General features: G+C 42.6%; 1 protein-coding gene across 8 annotated transcripts in view; it reads left to right on the top strand.

The window, feature by feature from the left end:
- The first annotated feature begins 280 nt into the window (after positions 1 to 280).
- The window catches only part of CEP128 (centrosomal protein 128), a 444,758-nt gene continuing 428,398 nt past the window's right edge, over positions 281 to 16,640 (top strand). For all 8 annotated transcript variants that reach the window (XM_048853234.2, XM_048853235.2, XM_075129813.1 and 5 more), the window contains exon 1: positions 281 to 418. The gene's annotated coding sequence lies outside the window, so the exon portion shown is untranslated. The remainder of the gene's footprint in view (positions 419 to 16,640) is intronic.

The following is a 16,640-nucleotide window of genomic DNA, read 5'->3' as shown; positions in this document are numbered from 1 at the left end:
CTCCTCCCCCAGGTGTAATGTAGAGTCGCCGTCAGGATCAGGTCTTGCTGAGGATACTGTTCTTACACGTCTCCTCTCATGAATGGCCCTTTAAGCAATGGGTGTGGCCTGAGCCTCGGTGGGGCTTCCGTCGCGGATAGCGGCGCCTCATGCGAGCCCTAGCGGAGCAAGCGCAAGGACTTTTGGGAGTTGTAGTCCACTGAACCTTCTCCTATGATGGCGGCGTCGGAGCCTGAGGACTACATGTCCCACAGTGCTATGCGTCGGGGGCCCTGGCGCCTGAGATGCCGCTCTCTCTCCCTGTGGCAAGGCGGCTAGTTCAAGTTGCCATAGCGGCGAGGTGGGGAGGAAGCTGCGCAGAGTTGGGCGGTTGGAGCCGGCGGGGTGGGGGTGCCCTGATGCTGAGGTCTCTCGCGAGGTGAGGAGGGGGCTCGGCCCCCGTTAGGGGCATGTTGGGCCTGGGTGGCTCTGGAGTAGGACGCGGGGCCAAGTGGTCGGAGCCCAGGGGGGCTACTGGCGACCACTGTAGGGGCTGGGCCCCGGGAGGGCCTGCGGGGCAGTGCATGGGGGCGATGGCTGTCCGGTGGGGGGCTCTGTGGTGCCTGGAGGGCACTGCCGCCGCTGTGGGGCCGGTGGGACTGTGGGGTGAAGGGGCTGTGCAGCTTGTACAGAAGAGTGGTACTGCAGTGTTGTGTTTAGAAAGCTGGCCTTGAGCTGCACAGAGGAAACCACAGTTGCCAACTTTCACGTGGTAAATAAGCACCCTGATTTACAATAAGCCAAAAATAAAACCAATCCCATTTCAAAACAAGGCCAAAACAAGCCAGTCCCTAAAGAACCTCAACCCTCTATGTGACTAGATCTCTCCGGCATGCAGTCTGAGACTGTGGTGGGCCCGCTGTGCACCCCTGTTTGTGCGTCCTGGCCCCTGCTTGCCAGGAGCTGATTTAAAAAAAAATACAAGCCGAAAACTAGCTAATAATCAACTCATAAACCAAAAACCATCCCAATTTCTGCGTTTTTTTTCATGGATTTGGCATGCCTGGAGGAAACCTGCTACCCTGGCGTCAAAAGGTGGTGTAGCAGTGTCTGTGTGTTGCGTAATGGAATGAAACTGGGAGAACCCAAACTCTAAGTGTTGACAACAAACTTAGCCTTGGTCAGAGCACACAAATGATAGTATCATCCACTTCTTTGCCCCAACTAAGAGTTTACAATCTCCACAGGAGACAGGAAACCTGTGGATTCCAGAGCTGGGGATTACCTAATTGGTAGGAGCTGGGAGTCCCGGGAATTTCCCTGCTTCACGGCAGACTTCTAAGCCTGACCTGGGCAAGTCACTTAGCTTGTCTGTGCCTGGGTTCCGCATCTGTAGAAATGGGGATGATACTTCCTAATCTCACAGGGGTGTTGTGAGATTAATTACATTAAATATTGTGAAGTGCTTTGAGATCTAGTGATGAAAAGTGCTATATAAGAACCTGATATTATCATTGTTGCTATTAAATGTTATCAATATACTTGTTTCTTGAGGGAATTTGTAGGGTTTCTAAGTGGCACTTGAAACATAGCTACCTCGCATTGTAGTGTAGTGTGGGAATGTGCTCTCTCAGAATAACAATAAAATGTAGTAATCTCGGGTCTCTGCCTTGAAACATGACAAAATGACAGTGAAATGTGGCATTGTTAGGGTGATGGTTCATGCTAATATCCTACCTCCCTGCTTTGAAATTTGTTTCTATATTTGTGAATAAGATAAGGGCTTGAGTGTGTAACCTTGTCAAAAAAGGAACAATACTGATAATACAGTACTGGGGTCTGTTCCACATCAGGGTCAGTCTTAAAACCTGCAGGGACTTCAAACAAGACTAGAGTAGTAAACTGTCAAACGGGGGTGTGTGTATGTGTGTGTGTGTCTAGCTTCAAGAAACATCTCCTTGGCAAATATCTCTTCTGGCTTTCATCCTGTTTCAGCATATATTTGCACTTTTAATTACCTTGTATTTTATTTTTCTAAGAATTTCTCCTCATTAGGAGTTGAAATTAAAGACTATCATAACCATATTAAAAATCAGGATGTCAGTTATACAAACACTGAATCTCTCTTAAGCATGAAAGTGCTTGCACTTCCTCTTAGCATGTTTATCTGAATAAAGAGGAAGCTTGAAAGCTATATGAAAATCTAGTAGAAAATTGTTTGTCAGTTGAAATGTCCTCATTCAGTCCTTTTTTGTTTATTTAACATTTTATTTACTAGCCTCCTTTCAGCACTGCAGCCACTGCATTTTTTGAGCAAAACCTTGTGTTGAACAGTTAAAAATAAACCCCTTAACCTTCTATGTGGTAAATCTTCATTTCCTTTGTGCTACTTCTAGGGTTGTTTCTTTTTTCTTGACCTCATTTGGTGGAGACATTTCTTGGAACTTTATATTGTTTTTAGCAAATCAACTTCAGTGCTGTTCAGCATTACTTTTATTTCAGTGTTTAAAAAGGTCAGTAAAAATAACTGTGATCAGAACCATGCTTTTGGAAAAAGCTTCTGTGCCAGTTTAAATATCTGAGTCAAAGAACCCAAAGGTGCCTGTCTTGGGACACTTAGGCAAAGTATGATTTCTGCTCCACACTGTCTGAGTCTCTCCTCCCTTCCCACTCAAGAAGGTACATTGCAAGAGGAAAGTCAGCTGCTATAAGGACTGGCAGGAATCAGGGCACCAAATGTTACTTTTTGTTTAGAAACAATCTTGCTTATAGAAGTTAGAGGTAGAAAAGCTCTTATTTCGAAATTAAAAATTATGCGCACAATATTTTAAAATTATGCAAAATTCTGCATATTTTATTTACCAAAATAACTGAAACTGGCACGATTATATTGTGGTGTTTTGATAATTTATTTCAAAATACCTGTCTGCAAATATGTCTCTAACAATATAGACAACAAACAAGATTCAGGATCTGTTTTTTTGACAAATAGATTCCCTACTAGGCATATTAATACAAAACTTTGAGTAACAATTCATTTAAACTACAATACAGAAATGTAAGCCCTCATGTAAGCCCTGGCTGGGATGATTTAGTTGGGGATTGGTCCTGCTTTGAACAGGGGGTTGGACTAGATGACCTCCCGAGGTCCCTTCCAACCCGGATATTCTATGATCCCTCAGAAGCAGTGCAAAGGCGTGGAGGAGTCAGGGGGTAATGGAGGACCTGAGGGAGAGTGAAGTAATTATTGGGAGTGAATCTGGTGGTTTGTTGGGTGTGCGTGGGAGAAGTGTGGAAAAGGGGTGTTTTTTAGGGGAAAGGGATTGTTAGGCAGCTGACCTTCTCTGACCTCTAGCCTCTCCCATTCAGTCAAGCACATCTGCACCTATCATCATGTGTCCCTGCATCCCCCTTCTGTCCCATCCCCATGTGTCCTTGCACCCCGACTCAGCCACCCCTCACCCCCATTCTCATGTGGTCCAGCACCACAACTGAGCCACCCTTTGCCCCACCCCATCCCCACATGGCCCTGCACCCCCACTCCCATTTAGCCCTGCCCCAGTCTATCTGCCCCACTAGCCCTTGTGAACTTGGGTCTTTGACACTCCCACCTCCCAGCAGAACTGTTTGCCCCATTCTGTCTGTGTCCTCCCTCTTCCCCCCCCATCCCATGTCTCCTCACTTGGCCGCATGGGCAGGGCACTGTGAGGAACGCACCCTCTCCTCTTCCCTATCACTGGCTGCTACTGCCGGTGAACAGGCTGCTCTCTGTTCTGGTGCCACAGCAGCCCCTGGGTGGTGAAAGGTGTAACTTCAGTGCCTCTCCGGCAGAATATATTTTCTACAGAGGGGGAAAAAAATCCGCTGGGGACATGAATTCTGCACTTGTGAAATGGTGCAGAATTCCCACAGGGGTAAGATCTATGAGAGCATACAGTCCATCTCCCTGCTAATACAATGATCGTTCCCTTTTAGTACACTTTTTAGTATTTTGTCCTGCCTCATTTTAAATATTTCAAATTATTGAACTTTTTCCTGTAGCTAGGGAAGCGTGATGTGATTATTCCCTGAGTGCTGACTCCTGACCATAGGCGGGATTCTTTGTCTTTAGCTCAGTGGTGCCCAAACTTTTCCTGTTGCACCCCATCTCCCCTTACAGTAATGAAATCTGTCCACATTTCCCCCCCCCCCTTCCCATTACTGAGCAGTCAAGGCTTCCTCAACTTGGGGTGACGGTGGAGCTGGGGGCAGAACTGGGGATGGGGGAGGAGCTGTGGCTGGGTCCAGACCTGGTCTGGGGGTGCAGCTGGGTGCGAAGCAGAGCTGCAGCTGGGGGCAAAACTGGTCTGGGGTGGAGCAGGGCTGGGTGGCACTCCCTCCCCACACTCTGTGGGAGCTGACCCGGGTCCTGCCATGTGCCCCCCCGAACATTCCTCAGTTTGGGGACCCCAGCTTTAGCTGCTATGTTGTTGATAAACTTAAAGCCTCCCCATAGGGATTGCCATACCAATGGCCTGTCTAGTTCAGGATCCCTTCTCAGATATCTGTCTGTACCAGATACTTCAGCGGAAAATGAAGGAAACATGAAGTGGGCAATTATGGAATAACCTGCCCATGAGGGAAGTTTCTTCCTTTCTCCATCATTTTAGACGTTGGCATATGCCTTGAAGTAAGAAGGCTTATATTCCTTACAAACTTTTTTTGACATTTCTATCTAATGTATCTGTGGATGTTCTCATTAGCCATATGACTATTCGGTTCTCCTTTTTTGAATTGCCTGATATGTTGTGGCAAGAAGTGCCATGCTGGTTTCTTCTACTTATTTAGGCCATGTCTATATGTACAGTGCTGCAGTGGAGCACATGTGGTGAGGATGCTCTGTGCCAACAGGAGCAGCATAAGCTATGTCGGTGTTAGAAGTTCTCCTGCAGATATAGAGCTGTGCACACAAACCCTTATGTCAGTGTAACGTATGTCACTTGGGGGTGGAATATTCACGCTTCTGAATGACATACATTTTGCCATTGAGCTTCCACAAGTATGTGTACACCAGCAGGGTAATCAGACTCCTTGCTAATAGTGTAGTTATAGCCTAAATGAATACTGGAACATAGTTTCTCTTCATCCTCTCCCCACAGTCCCCCTTGAAGGAATGCTGTCAAATGACCTTTAAAATATTTTCTTATTTTCGCTTTGTCTCTTGATTCTTTCCAATCCACCCTGCCCTTAGATGTGCTTAAAATTAGATAGTTGCAAAGTTTTAGAAAAGTCATTTTCCCTAGTGTTGAAGATAAACAATCAGGGCTGCTATTATTTTTGGACCCAAGATATTGGAAATAATGTGGTGGTGGAGAAAGAAGGATGTGGGGCAAGAATTAGGCCCCAGTCCTACGATTGGATCTGCTAACTTGCACCTCTGCAGCCAGGAAAGCTCCACTTAGGTGAAAAGCTAATTTTTTCTGGTTATCTTATAGGATGTTTCTGTTCTGTGTAACAGTCCTTTTGAGCCAAATGGAAAACATGCTTATTTGATCTTGCATTCCCAAATAACATATAGCACTTCATCTTATGTACTAAAAATAATAAAGAAAACAATTCTAATCACATGCATCTCTTTCCCCTCTGGAGGGGAAGAGCGAATAAATTACATGTGGCAAACATGGATCAACTAGGATTTGTATTAAACAGGCAGCTGTCAGATAATGCTCTAAATTTTAGACCTGATCTTTTCACTCTTACCAGGAAGCCCCATCTATTTTTATCACTAGATGCAGAAAAAGCTTGGGGCAGAGTAAATTAGCAGTTCTTAAAAGATACTTTGGATACATTTGGCTTAGGCCCTAAATTTCAAAATTGGATTTCCATCTTATATTCCAAACCATATGCTGCTGTAAGAGTAAAAGGATATCAGAAAAATGCTACTCCTTTAGACGCACACACCAAGGATGCCCATTGTCTCCTCTTCTTTTTGCCAGATTAATGGAGTCATTCATTAAATTGATAAGAAATAATCCTTGTATAAGGGGAATTACAAAAAGAAACAGGGAACACAAATTAGCCTTCTACAGATGATATTTGTTATGAATCTCTCTCACACTCTACTAGATCGGAAAGAGAAAACCTTAAAATTTGTCAGTGTCAGGATTTAGTATAAACTATGACAAGTGAGACCTCCTGGGTGTAGGTATGGGCTATGATCTACTGAAAGATATAAAAGATAAATACGAACAGAAATGGGTAGCTACTTCAGTAAGATATCTGGCAATCCACATTTCTAACAGATGGCAAAACTTATGTGCTTTTGATTAAAAATATCAAAAGAGATCTGAAAAATTGGTCAAAATATGAATTGCAGCAGTTAAAGTGAATATTTTACTCTCAATTAACTTCCTTTTCCAAACATTCCTGGTTTTAGTCCCTGGGAATTTGCTTAAACCTGGATTTCTTATTTCCCCAAATGAATTTGCCACTAATTTAACAATCCATGATAAACAATCTACTTTATAGACGCTGTGGCAAAAGGAAGGATTGGCTCTACCAAACGTTAAACACTGTTATCAGGCCAGTCAGATCACAAACCTGATGTACTGGATAACACCGACTGGACCGACTCCTGGGGTATCAAGCATAATGCCCCTGGGGCCTGTCAAGGTTCCTTCCCCACTCTGAACTCTAGGGTACAGATGTGGGGACCTGCATGAGAACCCCCTAAGCTTATTTTTACCAGCTTAGGTTAAAACTTCCCCAAGGTACAAACTATTTTACCTTTTGCCCTTGGACTTTATTGCTGCCACCACCAAGCGTCTAACAAATATATTACAGGGAAAGAGCCTGCTTGGAAACGTCTTTCCCCCCAAAATCCTCCCAAACCCTACACCCCCTTTCCTGGGGAAGGCTTGGTAAAAATCCTCACCAATTTGCATAGGTGAACACAGACCCAAACCCTTGGATCTTAAGAACAATGAAGAAGCAATCAGGTTATTAAAAGAATTTTAATTGAAGAAAAAGTAAAAGAATCACCTCTGTAAAATCAGGATGGTAAATACCTTACAGGGTAATCAGATTCAAAACATAGAGAATCCCTCAAGGCAAAACCTTAAGTTACAAAAAGACACAAAAAACAGAATATACATTCCATTCAGCACAACTTATTTTATCAGCCATTTAAACAGAACAGAATCTAACGCATATCTAACTAGATTACTTCCTAAGTTCTAAGACTCCATTCCTTTTCTGTTCTTGGCAAAATAAAAAAGAACCACACAGACAGAGAGAACCTTTGTTTCTCCCCCCCTCCAGCTTTGAAAGTATCTTGTCTCCTCATTGGTCAGGTGCCAGTGAGGTTATCCTAGCTTCTTAACCCTTTACAGGTGAAAGGGTTTTTCCTCTGGCCAGGAGGGATTTAAAGGTGTTTACCCTTCCCTTTATATTTATGACAGGGTCGGTTTTGTTCAACATCTTTATTAGTGATCTGGATGATGGGATGAATTGCACCCTCAGCAAGTTTGCAGATGACACTAAGCTGAGGGGAGACGTAGATATGCTGGAGGGTAGGGATAGGGTCCAGAGTGACCTAAACAAATTGGAGGATTGGGCCAAAAGAAATCTGATGAGGTTCAACAAGGACAAGTGCAGAGTCCTGCACTTAGGAAGGAAGAATCCCATGCACCGCTACAGGCTGGGGACCAACTGGCTAAGCAGCAGTTCCGTAGAAAAGGACCTGGGGATTACAGTGGACGAGAAGCTGGATATGAGTCAGTAGTGTGCCCTTGTTGCCAAGAAGGCTAACGGCATATTGGGCTGTATTAGTAGGAGCATTGCCAGCAGATTGGGGGAAGTGATTATTCCCCTCTATTTGGCACTGGTGAGGCCACACTTGGAGTATTGTGTCCAGTTTTGATCCCCTCACTACAGAAGGGATGTGGACAAATTGGAGAGAGTCCAGTGGAGGCAACGAAAATGATTAGGGGGCTGGGGCACATGACTTACGAGGAGAGGCTGAGGGAATTGGGCTTATTTAGTCTGCAGAAGAGAAGAGTGAGGGGGGATTTGATAGCAGCCTTCAACTACCTGAAGGAGGGTTCCAAAGAGGATGGAGCTCGGCTGTTCTCAGTGGTGGCAGATGACAGAAAAAGAAGCAATGGTCTCAAGTTGCAGTGGGGGAGGTCTAGGTTGGATATTAGGAAACACTATTTCGCCAGGAGAATGGTGAAGCACTGGAATGGGTTACCTAGGGAGGTGTTGGAATCTCCATCCTTAGAGGTTTTTAAGGCCCGGTTTGACAAAGCCCTGTCTGGGATGATTTAGTTGGTGTTGGTCCTGCTTTGAGCAGGGGGTTGGACTAAATGACCTCCTGAGGTCTCTTCCAATCCAAATCTTCTATGATTCTATGAACACCAAACCCTAATCAGGACTGGCTAGAGATATAATGATGAGCTTGTTCTGCAATCAAAGTACAAACGATTCCCCTGGATAAAGAAATCCTATGGGCCAAAATCAGTATATAGCCACCCTTTTATGAAAACAACAATAGAAACTTGGGGTAGCTTTCTAAATAATTTAAGCTCATACCCCTCATCTCTTGTAACCTCAATAAAAACCTGGAAGTGTTAACATTTGGGAACTTACATAAAAATTCGGCCAACTGTTTAGAGACAATATATTTAGATCAACTGATGAAATACAACTAGCAAAAGATACCAACATTCTAGTGTATAAATACCTACAATTGAGACTTTTCAACCCATCCCTATGAAAAAGCAAACCTAAGCAGAAAATTGATGCAATTTGAAAAACTACTCACTACCTCCACAAAACACAAAGGTTTACTCCCCATTCTGTACAAAGTAATCTCTGGTTTCAGAGTAACAGCCGTGTTAGTCTGTATCCGCAAAAAGAACAGGAGTACTTGTGGCACCTTAGAGACTAACAAATTTATAAGAGCATAAGCTTTGGTGAGCTACAGCTCACTTCATCGGATGCATAGAATGGAACATATAGTAAGATATACAGATAAGTTGGAGGTTACCATACGAACTGTGAGTGGCTAATTAGTTAAGATGAGCTATTAACAGCAGGAGAAAAAAAACTTCTGTAGTGATAATCAAGATGGCCCATTTAGACAGCTGACAAGAAGATGTGAGGATACTTAAGGAAATAGATTCAATATGTGTAATGACCCAGCCACTCCCAGTCTCTATTCAAACCCAAGTTAATTGTATTTTACATATTAATTCAAGCTCAGGAGTTTCTCATTGGAGTCTGTTTTTGAAGCTTTTCTGTTGCAAAATTGCCACCCTTAAATCTTTTACTGAGTGGCCACAGAGGTTGAAGTGTTCTCCTACCGGTTTTTGAACATTATGATTCCTGATGTCAGATTTGTGTCCATTTATTCTTTTGCGTGGAGACTGTCCAGTTTGGCCAATGTAGATGGCAGAGGGGCATTGCTGGCACATGATGACATATATCACATTGGTAGATGTGCAGGTGAACGAGCCCTTGATGGCGTGGCTAATGTGATTAGGTCCTATGATGGTGTCACTTGAATAAATATGTGAACAGAGTTTGCATCGGGCTTTGTTGTAGTCTCTGTTACTTACTAGAAACAACTATGTTCATGAAAAGAAGAAAAATTGCCGTAGGAATAGACACCAAAACTGAGGAATGGGAGAACATATGAAGCAATGGTCCATAATGAACACATTAACAAAATAAAACCTTGTTACCATTTTTTATCAATGGTACCTAGCTTCTCTTTAAATTAAATGAATTTATGATGCAGGGATGGGTAATTGCTGAAGAAAATGTAATGAAATGGAAGGATTTTTCTATATATGGTGGAAATGCCCCCAAAGTAAGACATTTTAAAATGCAATTGGAGGCAACATAAAGGAGATAACAGGGTGTCAGCTATCAGATAACCCCTTAGTATTTTTATTAAATTGCCCTGAAAACTCTGCATCTTACAAAAGCTATGGAGAATTGATCATTTATGTACTAGTTCCTGCTTTAATTACTATAGCAAGGTGATGGAAGAAGAGTGACTCTGCTAAATCTATTAATGGGTATCAAAAAATCTGGGAAATGCTGGTAATAGAAGAATTAACTCAGTTTTTACAGGGCAGAAGGAAGAAAAGAGAACTACTTAGAAACCTGCCAGAATTTTTTGGAGTTTGCTGGAAGAGGGCATTGCCTGCCACCAAACCTGATGGTTTGAGAAGTCTTTTTGACTACTAAGGAAGGGGAAAAACCCTTTCAAACATAGTAAAAGTTAAACTCAAAATAAAGGCATTAAAATAGGAAGAAGGAGAAAAGCTTAATATTGTATAGAGTTTTGATAGGACAACTGATAAATAGACATCTCAATGTCTGAAAAACAGAAGCTTGGACCTAAATATGAGATGAAAGACTTTAATTGACACGAAATGAAAATACAAAAGAGGAAGATGAAGAGTAGAAAAGCATCAACCAATGTATGTGATCAATATCACAAAGTTGAAGAAAATGACTAGTAGCAGGTTTTGTCAGTACAACTTTACAGATTTCTGTAGGCCAATTAAAAACTGCAATACGTGTGTGTATAATACAGTTTACCTCTTAAAATTTGTTTTACAATTTAATAAGATTTGTTATAAAAGAATGGATCTATTAATAAAATAAAAAAGAAAAGAGATTATATGTGGTAGATATAAGCTGTTATGAATTTATATTCTGTAAAATTTTACCATATTTGAATACAGTTGTGAAAAATCAAGTTTGCTGAAACAATACTGACCATGACTTTGTGATCAGTGTAGACTAGGAAATCTTTTTGAGCACTGTGTCAATTAATTGTGATCAAATCCTAAAATTTAATGTTGAATGTGATTTTGTTCTAGTGTATACTAATTGCAAAATTGTGATTAGTATAGTTTTGGTGTTAACAGTTTTCAAACAGTGAAATTTTTGTCGCAGTATGTTTATCCTTCTTTGGAAGGTGCTCAGATACTATGGTAATGGATGTGGTGTATAAAAGCCAAAATAGCACGGGGATTAGTCAATGAATTTTTTCTTCACCTACCAGAGGCAGAGATCGGATTGCCTTGTGACTTTCAGGCTGCATGAAATTGTGGCTCCTCAGGTGGTCATTTGTATTACTTATGACTAACACCAGTCCTGTAAGCAAAGCTATTAATGTGCACTGCGGTAATTGTAGTATGTGCAGTCTTGATCCTACACCAGTTGATATCAATAGAATAAGATTGAGCCCTGTGTAAGATCTACTTAATTTACAGGATTTGCAGGAAATAACATCGTATGAGCAGATTTTTAAAAATACCTTTCTGCAAAAATTATTTGTGGGTTTTTACTCAGACTTCTTTGGGTGGAATCCAGGGCTTAAAGACTATATACCTTTTAAGGTAAGTATATTTTCCAGGTTAACTTGACACATGCAGTATCTCTTGGTTAACTGTGTGCACACACTGGACAGACTTGCATACAGCTGTCTTGAAGGCTTGTTATGAAGCTTACAGTGATTAGAGATATGTTTTTAAATATATTATATGGTAGTGACCATAACCTACTCAGAAGAGACTAACCTTTCATGGTGGGAGAGAATTCATTCTTGTTGCTTTCTCCATCTAAGCCTCAACAGTATTGTGACCACTGTGCTACATGTTATAGATCATGCTAAGATTTTATCACGGTTACTTTTAGAAAAAGTCATGAACAGGTCATGGGCAATAAACAAAAATTCATGGAGTCTGTGACCTGTCTGTTACTTTGCTAAAAATAACCAGAGGGCAGGGTTAGATGGGGGAAAGAATGGAGTCCCATGGAGGGGGGGCCTAAGAGGCCGAGCCCCCTGCCGTGGTGAGGGACGCAGCCCATACTTCAGTGGCTGCAGAGGGGCACGCGGCCACGGGGGGCGCATAGCCCCCACTTCAAAGCTGGCCCAGCTTCGTGACATGGGTTCGCGGCCCTGACTGTAGCACAGGGCACACGGCTCTGGGAAGCCAGAAAGGGGGCGCATGGCTCCCGGTGCAGCCACTGGGCTGAGATGCGTGACCCCAGCTGCAGCCCCTGGTGGAAGCCACGGGCTGGGGCGCATGACCCCGGCTAAAGCCCTCGGCAAGCCTGGGATGCTGTTGGGCTGGGGCGCATGGCCCCTGCCAAATCTCCATCAAGCCCAAGACTCGGGACACTGTGGGGCTGGGTTATGTGGCCCTGGCTGCAGTTCCCGCCAAGCCTGTGGGGCTGGGGCGCACGGACCCTGCCAATCCTGGGACATGGTGGGGCTGGGGTGCGCGGCCCCGGCTGCAGCCTGTAGTGGAAGTTGCGGGGCTGAGGCACAGGGCCCCAGCTGCAGCCCCTGCCAAGCCTGCGGGGAAGGGGTGCATGGACCCTGCCAAGCCCGGCATGCCGCGGGGCTAGGGCGCATGGACCTGGCTACAGCCCCTGGCAGAAGCCGTGGGGCTGAGGCTCAGGGCCCCAGCTGCAGTCCTCGCCAAGGCTGGGAAGCCATGGGGCTGAGGCACACAGGCCCGGCGGCAGTGCCCAGCGGAAGCCACAGTTCTGGGGTTGAGGGGTCCTGGTTCCAGCCAGCCCCAGCAGGGCAGGGGCACACAGACCTGCCTCCTCCTCATGAAGCCCCAGAAGTCACGGAGGTCCAATAACGTCATGGAATCCGTGACTGCCCTGACCTCTGTGACTAAATCGTAGCCTTAGTTATAGATTTTTTTTTATGTGCCTTTAATTTATTGATATCAGGTATTGCTTTAAGTCTCTTTTTTTCCTTTTTTCCCTCCATCAAACTAGGTTCTTCCCTTGACCCTCTCTGTTTTTGGTACTGTATTTTTGCACTTTTTTGCTTCCGGTTATGCCTGCAGATTGCCTCCAAGCATTGAACAGTGGTGAAGGGCTAAGAAGGCACACTTGATTCTTTTCCCAGCAACACTGAGGAAGTATGTCTATTCGCATCCGGAGATGGGCTACTTAATTTTTTGTGCCTCAGTTTCCCCACCTGTAAAATCATCACGGCTATCTTGCTTGGCTTAATTACTGTTTTTAAAGTGCTTTGACGTGCTTGGATGAAAGATGCTGTGGAAGTACAGTGTGTTATCAGTCTCCTCCAAAAGATGTTTAGTTTTCACTGTACTTGGAAGAAGAAGAATCCTTCATGTGCCTCTTGCTTAGCAAAATATGGTCGTACTGGGCCAGCCTTGTAAAATGACTTTTGTCGTTAATAGTGACCTTAAGAGTATTAAGTACAGAAGAATCTCTTTAAAGCCAAAATCAACAAAATTATTTAATTGACGTTATTAGTTTGGAGCTGTTTGTTAGTTGGAGATAGAAAGTCACAGCATTCAAAGACCCTAAGGGTATCTCTACAGTGCAATTAATAAGCTGTGACTGGCCCGTGTCAGCTGACTCAGGCTTCTGGGATTTGGGCTAAAGGGCTGTTTAATTGCAGTGTAGACATTCAGGCTCACATAAATACATTTTGCAAGCTGGATCTGGCCCATGGGCCAAATTTTTGTTTGAAATCCCTGTCATAAGTGGCTAGAATGGCTCTTTTCAGGGAAAGATCTTTGTACTCATTTGTGCCCCGGTCCTGCAAGATGCTCCATGTGAGTGCAGATGTCTGCCTGTGCAGAGCGCAATTCAGGATTGTGTCCTAACTCTCCATTGTTATTTCTTCCCTTTATTTTTGAAAAGGTATTTAACTGTAATTTCATGGATGGGGTATGAATTAAACTAATTATTGCAACACTCAATGCGTGGATGAGATGATGGTGTAGGGAGGAGAGGTTTAGATTTATTAGGAACTGGGGAAACTTTTGGGGAAGGGGGAGCCTGTACAGGAAGGATGGGTTCCACTTAAACAAAAATGGAGCCAGATTGCTGGCACTTAAAATTAAAAAGGTCATACAGCAGTTTTTAAACTAAGGGCTGTGGGAAAGCCGACAGGTGCAGAGGAGCATGTAATACCAGGGTACAAAATATATCTGAAGGGCAGAATAGGTCGTGTTGGTGGGGGAGTGGTACTATATGTGAAAGAAAGCATAGAATCTAATGAAGTAAAAATCTTAAATGAACCAAACTGTACCATTGAATCTCTATGGATAGTAATTCCATGCTCTAATAATAAGAATATAGCAGTAGGGATATATTACCGACCACCTGATCAGGATGGCGATAGTGACTGTAAAAAGAAAAGGAGTACTTGTGGCACCTTAGAGACTAACCAATTTATTTGAGCATGAGCTTTCGTGACTGTGAAATACTCAGGGAGATTAGAGGCTATAAAAATAAAATACTAAATACTAATGGGAGATTTCAACAGTCCCCATATTGCCTGGGTACGTGTCACCTCAGGACGGGATGCAGAGATAAAGTTTCTTGACACCTTAAATGACTGCTTCTTGAAGCAGTTAGTCCTGGAACCCACAAGAGGAGAGGCAATTCTTGATTTAGTCCTATGTGGAACAAAGGTCTGGTCTCAGAGGTGAATATAGCTGGACTGCTTAGTAATAGTGACAAAATATAATTAAATTTGACATCCCTGTGGCGGGGAAAACACCACAGCAGTCCAACACTGTAGCATTTCATTTCAGAAAGGGGGACTACACTAAAATGAGGAAGTTAGTGAAACAGAAATTAAAAGGTACAGTACCAAAAGTGAAATCCCTGCAAGCTGCATAGAAACTTAAATGCATATCCCAAATTAAAATACATAGTAAGAGAACCAAAAAAGTGCCACCGTGGCTAAATAACAAAGTAAAAGAAGCAGTGAGAGACAAAAAGGCATCCTTTAAAAAGTGGAAGTTAAATCCTCGTGAGGAAAATAAAAAGGAGCATAAACTCTGGCAAATGAAGATTGTAAAAATATAATTAGGAAGACCAAAAAAGAATTTGAAGAACAGCTAGCCAAAGGCTCAAAAGTAATAGCAAATATTTTTTTAAGTACATCAGAAGCAGGAATCCTGCTAAACAACCAGTGGGGCCACTGGACGATCAAGAAGCTAAAGGCGTACTCAAGGATGACAAGGCCATTGCGGAGAAACTAAATGAATTCTCTGCATTAGTCTTCATGGCTGAGGATTTGAGGGAGATTCCTAAACCTGAGCCATTCTTTTTAGGTGACAAATCTGAGGAACTGTCCTGGATTGAGTTGTCATTAGAGCAGGTTTTGGAATAAAATGATAAACTAAACAGTAATAAGTCATCAGGACCAGATGGTACTCACTGTAGAGTTCTGAAGGAACTCAAATGTGAAACTGCAGATCTACTAACTAGGAGTAGGTAGGTAGTCTGTAAATCAGCTTCTGTACCAAATGACTGGACGTGATACCAATGTTTAAAAAGGGTTCCAGAGGTGATCCTGGCAATTACAGACTGGTAAGCTTGATTTCAGTACCGGCCAAACTATTTGAAACCATAGTAAAGAACAAAATTGTCAGACGCATAGATGAACATAATTTGTTGGGGAAATCATGCCTCCTACTCCACTAAAATTCTTTGAAGGGGTCAACGAGCATGTGCACAAGGGGGATCCGGTGGGATTGAACTCACAACCCTGGGTTTAGCAGGCCAATATTCAAACCACTGAGCTATCCCTCCACCCCCTTATGTTGTTAACATTCAGTTATCAAAAATACTTTCAATAATAGTCTCAAAAATTTAGGCCCCAGTCTTATGAGGTTCTGGGAACTTCCTGGGAAGTTGGTAAGAAATGAGTGTTCAGTACCTCTTAGGATTGGTTCTTATTTTGTTTCTACTGACTATTTTTTCTACATTTCAATGACACACCTCTTCCCCCTACCCAGCCTACTTAAAGTATGTTACAGTAGAAAATATTGGATTAAGGGTACTCCGCTTACGTACACAGAAATGGCTTTCAGTATATGATGTGGTGAATTTTGCCTCTCAGGATGGGAGAAGAGATGTATGTTGTTTAATTTATAATGGTATATAAATTTATAAGATTTTAAGTACAGCATTACCATATATTATAATTATTTTATTTTTTAAACATTAAATAAAGGTGGGCATGAGCTGAAAGCTGCTTTTTTTTAATACCTGAACGTTCCCAAAGCTTGGATCTGGGAATCTGGTTTGGGGCTGGGCCGGCTAATAAGACAACATAATATAAACATTCATCTTCTGTAAATCAAAAAACTTTGCAAAGAATCCATGTAGAGAGAAATTAGAAGGATTCTGTGCATTTATGGAAGCAGTGTTTAGTATTTAGACCTATAGACTGAGAGTCAGAAGACCTGAGTTATACTCCCAGTTCTGCCACAGGTTCATTATGTGACCTTTGACAAATTCTAGATTTCATTCCTGCCTTCTCAGTTTCTGCATGTATGAAATGGGGGTTTATGGCTCTGTAGGAAAACCTTGGATTAAAGCTGCTGTATAAGTGCAAAATATTATCATTGGTTTTAGTAAAGCTCTTAGGCTGCTAATGTATTGCAGTTATGGAGTTAAAAAGAAGACCTTCTGAAAAGTCAGGGAGTTTGCTTGCATTAATGTATCTAGTAGTTATCACATTATTCCAAAATATTGCTATATCAGTTCTTTGTCTTCTAAAACAATGTAGATTACATGATTGACTGCTACGATGTACACAGTTCTTCAACAACAGTGTTATTTTTATAAACACTATTTTTATAATC

The sequence above is a fragment of the Caretta caretta genome, chromosome 6 (genome assembly GCF_965140235.1).
Source record: "Caretta caretta isolate rCarCar2 chromosome 6, rCarCar1.hap1, whole genome shotgun sequence".
Classification (NCBI taxonomy): domain Eukaryota; kingdom Metazoa; phylum Chordata; order Testudines; family Cheloniidae; genus Caretta; species Caretta caretta.
This window is presented reverse-complemented; position numbering and strand designations above follow the sequence as displayed.